General features: G+C 35.8%; 1 protein-coding gene across 2 annotated transcripts in view; it reads left to right on the forward strand.

Annotated features, from left to right (window-relative positions):
* WASF2 (WASP family member 2) overlaps nucleotides 1–13249 on the forward strand; it is a 100712-nt gene that overhangs the window by 26540 nt on the left and 60923 nt on the right. The gene's annotated exons all lie outside the window — the stretch shown is intronic.

Consider the following 13249-nt stretch of genomic DNA (forward strand, 5'->3'; position numbering starts at 1 on the left):
TTATCAGAACTCTCTTATTTCCTTTTCTAATTGAATTCTCTGTCTAGGAAAAAATAGTCTTCTTAAATTATATTTATTTGCTATCTTCAATAGCCTTTGGAAAAGTTTTTTTTTAATTCTGTCCATTTATTTCTTATTCTTCATATATATTTTCTGACTTCAGGTATGTATATGTGTTACCTGAAACCTTGTACACACACAAAAAAAGTTCAACAATAGGGTTATTAATTTAAAATTTAATAAATTTATTGAGTGCCTACTACGTGTCAGGTAGTGGGGCTACAACTCAGTGACCATAAGAGGTAAGGTCCCTGCTATTTAGGGAGGTTTGGATAGACAATAACAAACAATTACATAAAATGTTGAAAGATTGTGATATGTTAGGAAGAGAATAAAACAGGGTGCTATAATAGAGAAATTTGTATAATGATGGTCAGGAAAGGCTCCTCTGAGAAGGTAACAAATAGAAGAATGAAAATGAACCTGCCAAATGAGATGTGAAAAGAGGGTTTCAGATAGAAGGAACAGCCAGAACAGTGGCCCCAAATCAGGAAAATCCTTGGTGTATTCTAAGCACTGATGGAAGCTCAGTATGACTGTAGATTAGTGAACAAGGAGCAAGAGAGAAAGGTAGAAACCTGATATTTCAGAGTTTTGTAGGACAGATAAGTAATTTTATTTTTAAGCGATATGGGAAGCCCTGAAGAGTTAAAACAAAACAGAACTTTTTAATGGAAAATTTCAAGCCCGTAGATAAAAATAGCATTGTATAATGAACCCTCAAGTATCTATCATCCATCTTCAACAATTATCAACTCATGGCCAATCTTGTATTTTCTAAACACCCCCTTGCTTCCTCTTATTATTATGTTTTCAACAATTAACAGCGTAACTTTAAAAAATACATATCTGCCCTGTAGAACTCCAGAAGTTTAAATACTTGAATTAACAGTGCTTTTATTTTATATTTAAAACAGCTTTATTGAGGTATTACTGGCACACAATAAGCTGCTTATATTTAAAATGTAAAATTTGGTGAGTTACATATATATACATACACATGCAGTGAAACTGCCGCTGCAGTCAAGATGAACATATCTATCACCCCAAACATTTCTTCCTGCTCCTCTATCCCTTAGTTCATAGGTAACCACTGATTTGCTATCACTATAGATTAGTTTGTATCTTCTAGAGTTTTATATAAATGGAATCATATAGTATATACTGTTTTTGGTGGGTGTGGTAGGGCCTGGTTTCTTTCATTAAGGATAATTATTTTGAGATTCATCCATGTTGTTGCATGTATCAGTAGGTCACGTCATTCCTTTGGGTTTGCTTGTTTTTTTAGCTTTCTATCTTGAAATAATTTCAAACTTACAGGACTGTTACCAAAATAATACAAGTCTCTTATAAAGAACTGCAACATACCTCCTTCCACCCCTGATACCCAGATCTACCAATTTTAACATTTTGTCACTTTTGCCAAATCATTTCTGTCTATCCATCTATCCATCCATCCATCCACATATTTTTTGAACATGTGAGAACAGTTTGCACACATCATACTCCTTGAATATGTAATATTTCCATGCACATTTCATTTGGACAAGGATATTCACTTAGGTAGTCCCCTTAAGTGCTGTTGTCAAGTTCAAGAAATTCAACATTGATATAAAGCTTACTTCTATATTCCAGTTTTTTCTTATGTCCAAATAATGTCCATTTAACCTTTTCTCTATTCTTAGGTTCAGAATCATGTATTGTATTTAATTGTCATTATTTCTTTAGTTTCTCTTTCTTTTTTTAAATTGTGGAAATGTATACAACACAAGCTTTCTCATCCCAACCCCTTCCCCCATGGCATACCATGTGGTGGGATTAATTACATTTACAATGTTGCAATACCATCACCATCATCCATTACTAGAACTTGCCCTTCACCTCAAACAGAAACTCAGCACTCATTTTGAATTAATTCCCCTTTGCCACTTTCCTCCATCCCTAGTAACCCTTACTCTACTTTCTGTCTCTGAATTTGCATAATCTCTGATGTTTTCATTGTTGCTACCATGGGACTTAAATTTAACGTCCTAATCTATAACAGTGTCATTTGCTTTGATAACTTAACTTCAATTGTATACACACTATTTCCTCAAGCCCTCTGTGTCCTCACCTTTATGTAGTTCCAGTCACAAATTACATATTTATGCAAAACTACTGGTTTCTTGTTACATTTTGTGCATTTGCCTTTTAGATGCTGTAGTAAAATATGGAGTTACAAACCAGAAATACAGTAGTGTTGGTATTTATTTGGCTGGCAAATTTTTTGCTTTTGGCACTCTAAATAAGTCTTCCTAATGCCTTCTTGTCTCCATGGTTTCCAGTGATAAATCTGCACTTAGTGGAGCTCCCGTGTATGTGACATGATGATTCTCTCTTGAGACTTTAAGAATTCTCTCTTTATCGTTGGCATTCAGTGGTTTGATTATAACATGGCATGGTGTAGTTCTGTTTGAGTTTATCCTGTTTGGAGTTTGTTGAGCATCTTAGATGTGTATATTCATGTCTTTTGTTAAATTTGGAAAGTTTTCAGCCATTATTTCCTATATATTCTCTTTGCCCCTTTCTCTTTTTTTTCCTTCTGGGACTCCCACAATGCGTATATTGATACACGTGCTCGTTTCCTACAGGTTCCACAGGCTCTGTTGACTTATCGTCATTCTTTCTGTTCCTCAGATGGAATGATTTCAGTGGTCTTATTTCAGATTCACTGATTCTTTCCTCTGCCAGCTCCAATCTTCAGTTGAATCCCTGTAGGGAATTTATAATTTCTGTTACGGTGGTCTTCAGCTGTTTGGTTCCTTTTCATAATTTCCATCTTTCTTGATATTCTTTTTGTATTCATCTTTTGTTTTCCTGATTTTCATTACTTCTTTGTCCATGAGCAGATTTGTGCGGATTTAGGATCTTTAAAAAAAAGATCTTTTTCTGATATGACCCAAGTCTGGCCCTCCTCACCGATGTCTCTAATGCTTTAATTTTCTCCTTTGCCTGGAGATCACTTCCTGTTTCTTTGATTATTTTGTTACCTTTCATTGAAACCTGGACATTTTTATATTTTAATGTGTTATTGCTGAAATTTAGACTTGCCGTGTCTGTTCCTTAAGTTTGTGTCCAGCTAGTGTTATGATAGTGTTTTCCTTGAATTCCAGGAGCAAAAAAAAAAGAAGAAAAAGAAATAAAATGAAAACATCTTTCCTAGTCTTTGCAGAATTGACCTGTGCAAGTGATCTCCTCCAGGGTTTATCTATACAGTTAGGTTAGAGAATAGCTCAAGGCCAAGTCATAAGGCCTCCCTAGTCTTTTCTGCACATGTATCTTATCTGGGGCATATGCATGTGGCCCTAGAAATTCTCCCATTTACACAGTTAAAAATGTCCCCTCTTCCTGGAGACAGTTTCCTCATGGTCCCAGGAACTCACTGTATATCCTATGGCCAGCAACCCCTTGCCCCAGGCACAACTTAACTGCTTTCCCGCAGCTTTCTGTAGGAGAGCTTGCTGAGCTGCTTTCTATATGGAGGGCAAATTCTGGGACAGTCAGTCTTTCAGGACAGCACCAGACAGACTGGGCCAGACATATGCTCCCAGTGCATGCATGAGGGCTACTCTGCACCCTCTGGAACTAGGACCAGGGATGTGCACTGGGAGCACAGGTGGGCTCAGCCCCCAAGCCATGAGGGATGGGGGAGGGGCCAGGCAGGGCTTTTGGAGATATCAATTTCCATCCCCTCTAGCCTTCCAGCATTTCTATTATGGGAAAACCTCTATTAACCTAGCATATATAAAAAATAATACAGGAACTTTTGCCAAAAAAAAAATGGCAAAAAGGAAAGAAAAATGTTTTCCTGCCTAGAAGGAATTCTACCTAGGCACCTAATTAGGAGACATGCTGAGTGGTGGGCAACAACGAATCTACTTTTTTTTTTTTTCACGGGCAGGCATCAAGAAATGAACCTGGGTCTCCAGCATGCAGGCAAGAAATTTGCCTCTTGAGCCACTGTGGCCTGCCCACGAATCTACTTTTTATCGCTGTGTACTTGCCTCTTCTGGGCATTTCTTATAAGTGTGGCATTTTCTGTATGGTTTATTTAATTCAACATGATGTCTTCAGGGTTCATCCATGTTGTCACATGTTTCAGGACTTCATTCCTTCTTACTGCTGAATAATAGTCTGTGGTATGTATGTACCATATTTTGTTTATACATTCATCTGTTGGTAAACACTTGAGTTGCTTCTACTTTTTGGCTGTTGTGACTAATGCTGCTATAAGCATTGGAGTATCAATATCTGTTCACTGTTCTCAGTTCTCTTGGGTATATACCTTAAAGTGGAATTGCCAGGTCATATGGTAATTTTATATCTAACTTTTTGAGGAAGTACCAAGATGTTTTCTACAGTAGCCACCCCATTTTACATTCCTAGCAGCAGTATATGAGAATTCCTATTTGTCCACATCCTTGCTAACACTGGTTATTTTCCGTTTGTTTGTTTTAATTTAAATTAATAGTTATCCCAGTGGGTATGAAATGGTATCTTGTATTTTCAGTTTGCATTTCCCTAATGGCTTATGATGTTGAATATCTTTTCATGTGTTATTGATCATTTGAATGTATTCTTTGGAGAAATGTTTATTCAAGACCTTTTCTTTCTTTTGCCCATTTTTAGATTGGATTATTTGTCTTTTTATTGTTGGTTTTTAACAATTATTTATATATTTTAGGTTTAAGTCCCTTATCAGATATGTGATTTGCATATATTTTCTCCCATCCTATGGATTTCTTTTCACTTTCTTGATAGTATCCTTTAAAGCACAAATATTTTAAATTTTGATGAAGTTCAATTTATCCATTTTTTCTTTGGTCACTTGTACTTTAGGTACCTATTTAAGACACTGTTGCCTAATCTGAATCACAAATATTTATGTCCATGTTTTTTTCTGAGACTTTTATAGTTTTAGCTCTTATATTTAGGTCTTTGATCCATTTTGATTTAATTTTTGTATATGGTATAAGGAAGAGGTCCAATTTTATTATTTTGCATGTGGAAATGCAGATGTCATAGTATAATTTATTGCAAGACTGTTATTTCCCCCATTGAATAGTTTTATCAGCAATCAGCCATAAATGACTGGGTTTATTTATAGACTCTTAATTCTATTCCATTGTTTTAAATATCCTGATGCCAAATTGGAGAACTCACATTTCCCGATGTCAAAACTTACTACAAAGATACAACATAAGGACTCTTCTAGTACTTGAATCTATAAACATCTATGAAAACAAATCATGGCCCAGGATAACCCTGATAACAAAAACATTATACGAAAAGTAAATTACAAGTTGTTACCCCTTATAAATATAGACTCTTTGACATTGGAAAATGTGAGTTCTCCAATTTGGTTCTTTTTTTCAGGATTGTTTTGTCTATTCTGGGCCCCTTAAATTTCCATAAGAATTTTACGTTCTGACTGTTTTCGCAAAAAAGCAATGGAGATTTTGAAAGGGATCTCATTGACTCTCGAGATCAATTTAGGAAGTGTTGTGACCTTAACAAGATTAAGTTTTCCAACCACTTAACATGGGATGTTTTCCCATTTATTTGTTTCTTTAATTTCTTTAAATTGTATTTTGTGATTTCAGTGAACAGTCCTGTACTTCTTTTACTATATTTATTACAAGTATTTTATTCTTTTTGATGCTATTATAAATGGAATTACTTTCTTAATTTTATTTTTGGATTGTTCATTGCTAGTGTATAAAAATACAATTGATTTTTGTATATTAATCTTGTCTCCTGACACTTTGCTGAACTCATTTATTAGCTATATTATTTTTTGTGTGGATTCCTTGGGATTTTCTTTATACAAGATTATGTCATCTATGAAGAGAGATAGTTTTACTTCTTCCATTCCATTCTGGTTGCCTAATTTCCCCAGTACAAGGTTGACTAGAAGTGGCAGGAATAGACATCCTAATTGTGTTCCTGTCTTAAAGGGAAAGCATTTTATCTTTCACCATTAAAGATGTGGATTTTCTGTAGATGCCCTTTATCAGATTGAAAAAATTTGCTTCTATTCCTAGTTGGTTGTTTGCTTATACCATGAAAGGGTTTTGGATCTTCTCAGATGCTCTTTCCGCCTCTCTTGAGATAATCATACGGTCCTTGTCCTTTTTTCTGTCAGTGTGGTTTATTGCATTGATTGATTATTGTATGTTGAACCAACCTTGCATTCTGCTTGCAGATCCACTTGGTCAAGGTGTATTATCCTTTTGATGTGTTGATGGATTCCGTTTCTGAGTATTTTCTTGGGGATTTTTGTGTCTATATTTACAACGGGTAACAATTTGTAATTTATTTTTCTTATAATGTTTTTGTTATTAGGGTTATCCTGGGCTCGTGATTTGTTTTCATAGATGTTTATAGATTCGAGTACTAGAAGAGTCCTTATAGATACGTTTTTCTGCTCTTCTCATTTAAAATAATTACTGTAGGAAATTTCAAATATACAAAAAAGTAGAGAAGAAGGTATAATGAGCTCCTATGTGACCATCATTCAGCTTCAAGAATAATCAACTCATGATCAGTTTTATTTCATCTGTATCACCATCCACTCTATCACTCCCATTGGATTCTTTTGAAACAAATCGTAGACATCATATCATTTAAATTATAACTAATTTCAGTGTATAACTCTCAAAAATAAGTGTGCTTTATTTTTTTAATATAGCCACAAACCCTCATCAAATTATGTTCAAATTTCAACAGTTGCTTTTTCTTAAATCAGGTTCCAAACAGGGTCCATACATTGATTTGCTGTATATGGCTCCTAAGTCTTTTTTTTTCCCTCTGTGCATATGTACATTTATTTATTTATACATACAATACATATATACTTATATTTCTTTGTTTTTGTTTTTCATTTCTCACATGGTTGTTCAGTGCCAGCTCTACCCAGTACTCTGTAAAATAAGCTATGAAGTGTAGTTACCAAGAACAATCCTGAGACTTCATACCACAAGGAAAGAGCACAGAGCTGGTATACTGTGTAGTGCTTCACCTCATGGTCAGCTTTCCTTTTTTAAGTAGCTCAGCTCTGAGGCAGAGTAGTATCTTGAAAGTACGTTCATATTGTACATTCAGTGTAATCTACAGTATGGTACATGCAGCTCATCCTTGCTCTGTTTCCTTTATGTGAGTATAATGTTCGGTCGGGTGCTGTCTGTGTCATACTTCTGTGGCTGACTCTGATACGTGTTTTTGGAATGGATTGACATCTCTTTAGGAGTCTCTCCTTCTGAATGACAGAGGTTTTGAGGCTGAGGAAAAATGTCCAGATCAAGGCATCATTAGGCAATGCTTTCTCCCCAAAGATCAGCAGCTCCTGATGGTCTGGGACTCTTCTGTCACATGACAAGGCAGGTAGCCACTTCTGTTGGGCTCTCCCTTCTCCTCAGGGCTTCCATACCCTCAGCTTCCTGCTTCTGTGGTACTCTCCCTAAGTCTTTTTTAATCTATAGATTCTCTTCCCTCTTTTTTCCCCTTGCATTTTTGTTGTTATTGAAGAAAGTAAGTTGTTCCATAGTTTTCCCATTCTAGAATTTGCTAATTTAATTCCTGTGATTCATTTTTGTTCCTCTATCCCTTGTATTCCCTGTAAACTGATTGTCAGATCCAGAGCAGTATTGTCTAGCAGAAATTTCCAAGCCTCAAATGAAATTTAAATTTTCTAGTAGGCACATTAAAAAGATAAGAAGAAAAAAGTAAAATTGATTTTAATAATAAATTTTAACTCAGTAGATCCAAACTATTATCACCTCATGTAATCAATATAAACTTTATGAGATATTTTATGTTATTTTTTTCATGCTAAACCTTTGAAATCTGGTAAGTATTTTACACTTATAGCCACATTTCAAGTGCTTGATAACCCCATGTATCTAGTGACTGCAGTTGAACTGTGCAATCTATTGCTTGACTTGTATCTAGTGACTGCAGTTGAACTGTGCTTGACTTGAATCAGGTTCCTTTTTTTTTCCAAAAATGCTTTTTAAGTGGTGTTGTATGCTTCCTTCAGGAGGCTCATAATGTCCAGATGTCAATTTGTGTTGTAAGTGGTCATCGATAATCATTACCTAGATACATTATTTCATTAGATGTTTGTAAAATGTTGATATTCTAATTCTATCATCATTTATTTATTAGCTGGAATGCTTCAGTAAAGAAAAACTTTTCCTCATTAACTCTTTGGTTACCCTGAGGATTGATTTGTACAGGAAAGGCAGAATAAATACTTGATCCTTACCCTTTATTCCTTTGTTTACTAGATTTCAAAATGAGGAATTGATTCCCTGGCATATTTCAGAAGGAACCATTGAGAAGTTTTTGTTTTGTTTTTAAACACCATTATGAACATATGGATGCAAACATATTTTATATATTTTAATTCACTGCATTTATTCTTATTGCTGTTCATATTATTCTATCTTGGATCAATGGGAGCCTCCTCAAGTTGGCTCCTGATTCCTTTCAACATAATTACAGTAGTCTTTGGTATGATAAGATGTTCCAGACTCATCTATTTCCTGCCTTTCTCCAAGGAGCTCTGAATCCTCTTAGCATAAATATTTAGAGACCTGATTTTTGGCTCGCTCTCTTTGTAAATGAGGAAACTGAAGGCTAGAGGAGTAGAGTGATTTAACTAAGGTCACACAGATTTAATGGCAGAATCTGACCTAGAATGCTGCCCCTTGAATCTTAGTTATATCATGGCCATTTTGCCTTGCTTTTCCTCTGCCTCGTTTCTAGGACACGTGGTTTAACTACACTTGAGTCCCTACTCTTTTTTTTTTTTAAACTTTTTTTTTTCCTACTCTTGGCCATCAGAGGAAAGTAGGTTTTGAGGGTGATCATTGGACGTACAATCAAACCTCAGTAATTTGGGCTGATTGGGAGAAATCCTAGTGAGAGTGCTATATGTTATTTTTCTTTAGGTATAGGTATTGCTTTTTAAGTTCATACAATAGCTGAGAGAAACTAAGCTAATAATGCTAACAGATTATTTTGCCAAGGTAGACTTCCTGATACCTGGTTTAATGAATAGCTGAGAATGATGTGCAGTTTAACTTTAATTGATGTAAATTAAACCCCTAAAATGCTTAGAAACAGTTCATGAAACATTTTTCCCTGTAATGTTATTTGCATAGTTTTCTTAGCCAGACCTTTTCTTTATAATAGAGTACAGAGGTAAACTTCAGCTCAAGTCTGAATTTATCTCAAGTTTCAGATTTGTGGAGTTTATAAAGTGTGGTAAAGCCCAGAGAGTTTTACGAAGAATATTTGAGAAAATGCAGAGAAAGAGTATCTGCAAGTCAGACATCTGGCAGATTCAGCCAATCAGACATAGCTTGTTGCATCTCAAAGTAAGCTGGAAGCACTCATGGGTGTAAGAGCTTTCAGAAATCTCATACTCTTTAATTGTATATATGTTGAGGGACAGAGGACCCAATATGTGAAGGCCGACAGTGTTGCCTGTTGTCTGTGTAACCCAAAGTAAGTCACTTGACCTCTCTGAGCCTTAATTTCCTCATCTGTAATGAGCTGATTAAAATTGAGAGTAGTAACACATATTTATGGGGTTTTTTTTACCACACAGACTTCTTGTGAGATTCAAATCAGCTAATTAATCAAATGATGTAACAGATATTTATTGAATTAATGAGAAATGATAGTAAAGTACTTTTTAAACTAGAAGCTTTGTATGACCATAATATCATTAGCACAATATAGATTAGATGGACTAATACACACTAATGATCGGAGGCATGACAGCAGGAGGAAATTCAAGACCTCTGTCCAGAACTTGGTGATCATTTACTACAGAGATAGGTAGTTCCACTATTGATGAGAAGACCCTGGGTTACGAAGAAAAAGATAAATTATATTTAGTATGTTCTGTTTAAGGAATAAAGGTATGTATAATGTATCTTTCAAGAGATTTTCACAAAAATGTCTTTAAAAAGTATAGTGTCTATCAGCCAAGGTGGCGGGATATAAAATTGATGTGCAAAAATCAGTAACATTTCTATATACAAGCAATGATCTAGCTGAGGAGTCAGTTAAGGAAAGAATTCCATTCAAAATAGCAACTAAAAGAATGAGTACTTAGGAATGACCTTAACTAGGGACAGAAAGGACTTGTACACAGAAAACTACATATCATTGCTAAAAGAAATCAAAGGAGATCTAAATAGGTGGAAAGACATTCCCTACTCATGGATAGGAAGGCTAAATATAGTTAAGATGTCAGTTCTCCCCAAGTTGATCTACAGATTCAACACAGTATCAATCGAAATTCCAGCAACCTACTTTAAAGATTTGGGAAAGCTAATTACCAAATACATCTGGAAGGGAAAGAGACCCCAAATAGTTAAAACCATCCTAAAAAAGAAGAAAGTGGGAGGATTAACATTCCCTGACTTTAAAGCCTATTACAAAGCCACAGTGGTCAAAACAGCATGGTGCTGGCACGTAGATAGAAGCACTGACCAATGGAATTGAATCGAGACTGCAAAAATAGACCACCAAATCTATGGTCAGCTGGTTTTTGACAAGATCCCCAAATCCTATGAACTGGGACAAAATAGTCTTTTCAATAATTGGGCATGGAAGAACTGGATATCAGTAGCCAAAAGAATTAAAGAGGACTCCTATCTTACACCCTATACAAAAATTAACTCAAAGTGATCAAACAGAACTAGCACCATAGAGCTTCTAGAAGAAAATGTAAGGAAACATCTTCAAGACCTAGTAATAGGAGGTAGCTTCCTAAACTTTACACTCAAAGCACAAGCAACGAAAGAAAAAAATAGATAAATGAGAACTTCTCAAAATCAAATGCTTCTGCATCTCAGAAGACTTTGTCTAAAAGGTGAAGAGGCAGCCAACTCAATGGGAGAAAATATTTGGAAATCACATATTGGACAAAGGTTTGATTTCCTGTATATACAAAGAAACCATACAACTCAACAATAAAAGGACAAACAACTCAATTATAAAATGGGCTGAAGATATGAATAGGCATTTTTCTGAAGAGCAAATACACATGGCTCAAAAGCACTTGAAGGGTGGGCCACAGTGGCTCAACAGGCAGAGTTCCCGCCTGCCATGCCAGAGACCTAGGTTCGATTCCTGATGCCTGGCCATGTGAAATAAAAAAAGCACATGAAGAGATGCTCATTTTCATTGACTATAAAGGAAATGCAGATCAAGACCACAATGAGATACCAACTTACACCTATAAGAATGGCTGGTATTAAACAAACAGAAAGCTATAAATGTTGGAAAGGATGTGGAGAAACTGGGGCACTTATGCACTGCTAGTGGAAATGTATAATGGTGCAGCCACTGTGGAAGACTATTTGACAGTTCTTAAGGAAACTAAATATCAAGTTGTCCTATGACCCAGCAATAGCACTACTTGGTATATATACCTAGAAGACCTGAAAGCAATGACACAAACAGACATTTGTACGTTGATGTTCATAGCAGCATTTTTCACAGTTGCCAAAAGATGGGAAACAGACCAAATGCCCATCAACAGACGGGTAGATCAACAAAGTGTGGTATATCCATATGATGAAATTATGCAGCAGTAAGACAAAATAGATGAGCCTTGAGGACATAATGCTGAGTGAAACTAGCTGGACACAAAAGAATAGATACTGTATGATTCCACTTTCATGACCAGCATAAAGGTATAATCAGAGGCTTATAATACAGAATATAGGGGACTTAGAGATACATAGAAGCTAGAGATGGGTGAACTGTTAGCTAATGAGGTTGAAATCTACTGTAAGGGAATAGAAAGGAGTGAAGGTGATTCTCTAGTGGGTCTGTAAGTAATATTTACCATATTGAGTGTGAACAAGATTGAAAGGGGTTGTATAGACCTATGTGTCCCACATATTAACACTAGAAATATGAATTAGTTCTCACAAGAATTTCTTCAAAGATATGATTCTTGTACAAAGAGCGTTTAAGTCCAGGGTACGGGAGAAAATGCTGTTGCATGCTGTGAGCTATGTTCAAAAGGAAACCATCAGTACTACCACAACAACAGCAGAGGTAAATAAATAAGGGGGGAAGGCACAAGAATTAAGAGGAGGTTTAGATTTCCTGTTTGGTGAGGGTGTGTTTATTTGTTTTCTTTCTCTTGGGAACAATAATTATCTAAAATTGAGAATGTTGACGAACTGTGGACTTTGGGCCGTCTGTATGATGCCCAGTGAATGCAGGTAGCTGGAGGATGAACTGACAGACAAGTAGATTGGCGAACAATGGTGTATACTTATGAATGAAGGTTGTGCTGCTACAAAAAGGAACAATGTCGTGAGGCATGCAACAATGTGAATGAATATGTGGGACATTTAGTGAGACAAAATAAGCCAGAAATAAAAGAGCAAGAATGGTATGGCCACCTTTATAAAATGCTTGTAAGAAAACAGGGTCTTAGATTGTAAGCTTTTAGAGCAGACACATTAAGTCTGGAGTGGTGATTATTATTTCTGGATTTTGAGAGGCTGTTATATATATATATAACCTGATATTTAGAGATAAGAACGAAGCTGAACAGCTTGGGGTTAAGGTAATTCAGAATATAGGGGTAAGGAAAACAGTGTCTCTATTTTAGAAGCACACATACTTTTTGAGACCATCAGAAAAAAAGTTTATTTGGTCCGGAACTGAAAATTTCTGTAGTATATAATCTTATTCAGCCTATCTGTATAGCTCATTTTAACCATTGAAACACAGGGAGCCCGGAATAAGAAAGAGGTTCTTTAATTCTGTATAAATTATTGTAATGCCTAGATTCATCCAGGAGTATATTAAGCAGATAATCAGAAAGTATTGGCAAAGTCCCCTGAGGGATGGGAGAAAGAAGATGGAACTTTAAACTTTACCATCAGGAAATCTCCTGATACAGTGTCAAACTTTAAGGACACCCAAATCAATAGATCATGCCCTGGATCATGAGGCTTATTCTTGTGAAGCTTATGTAGGTAATGGAGAAGCTTAGACTACCTGTAGGCATGCCTAACAGTTACTTCTGGAGGACCTCTTTTGTTGCTCAGATGTGGTCTCAGTCTCTCCAGCCCCAACTCAGCAAGTGAAATCATTGCCTTCCCCC

This window comes from Tamandua tetradactyla, chromosome 2 (assembly GCF_023851605.1).
Source record: "Tamandua tetradactyla isolate mTamTet1 chromosome 2, mTamTet1.pri, whole genome shotgun sequence".
Taxonomy (NCBI): Eukaryota; Metazoa; Chordata; class Mammalia; order Pilosa; family Myrmecophagidae; genus Tamandua; species Tamandua tetradactyla.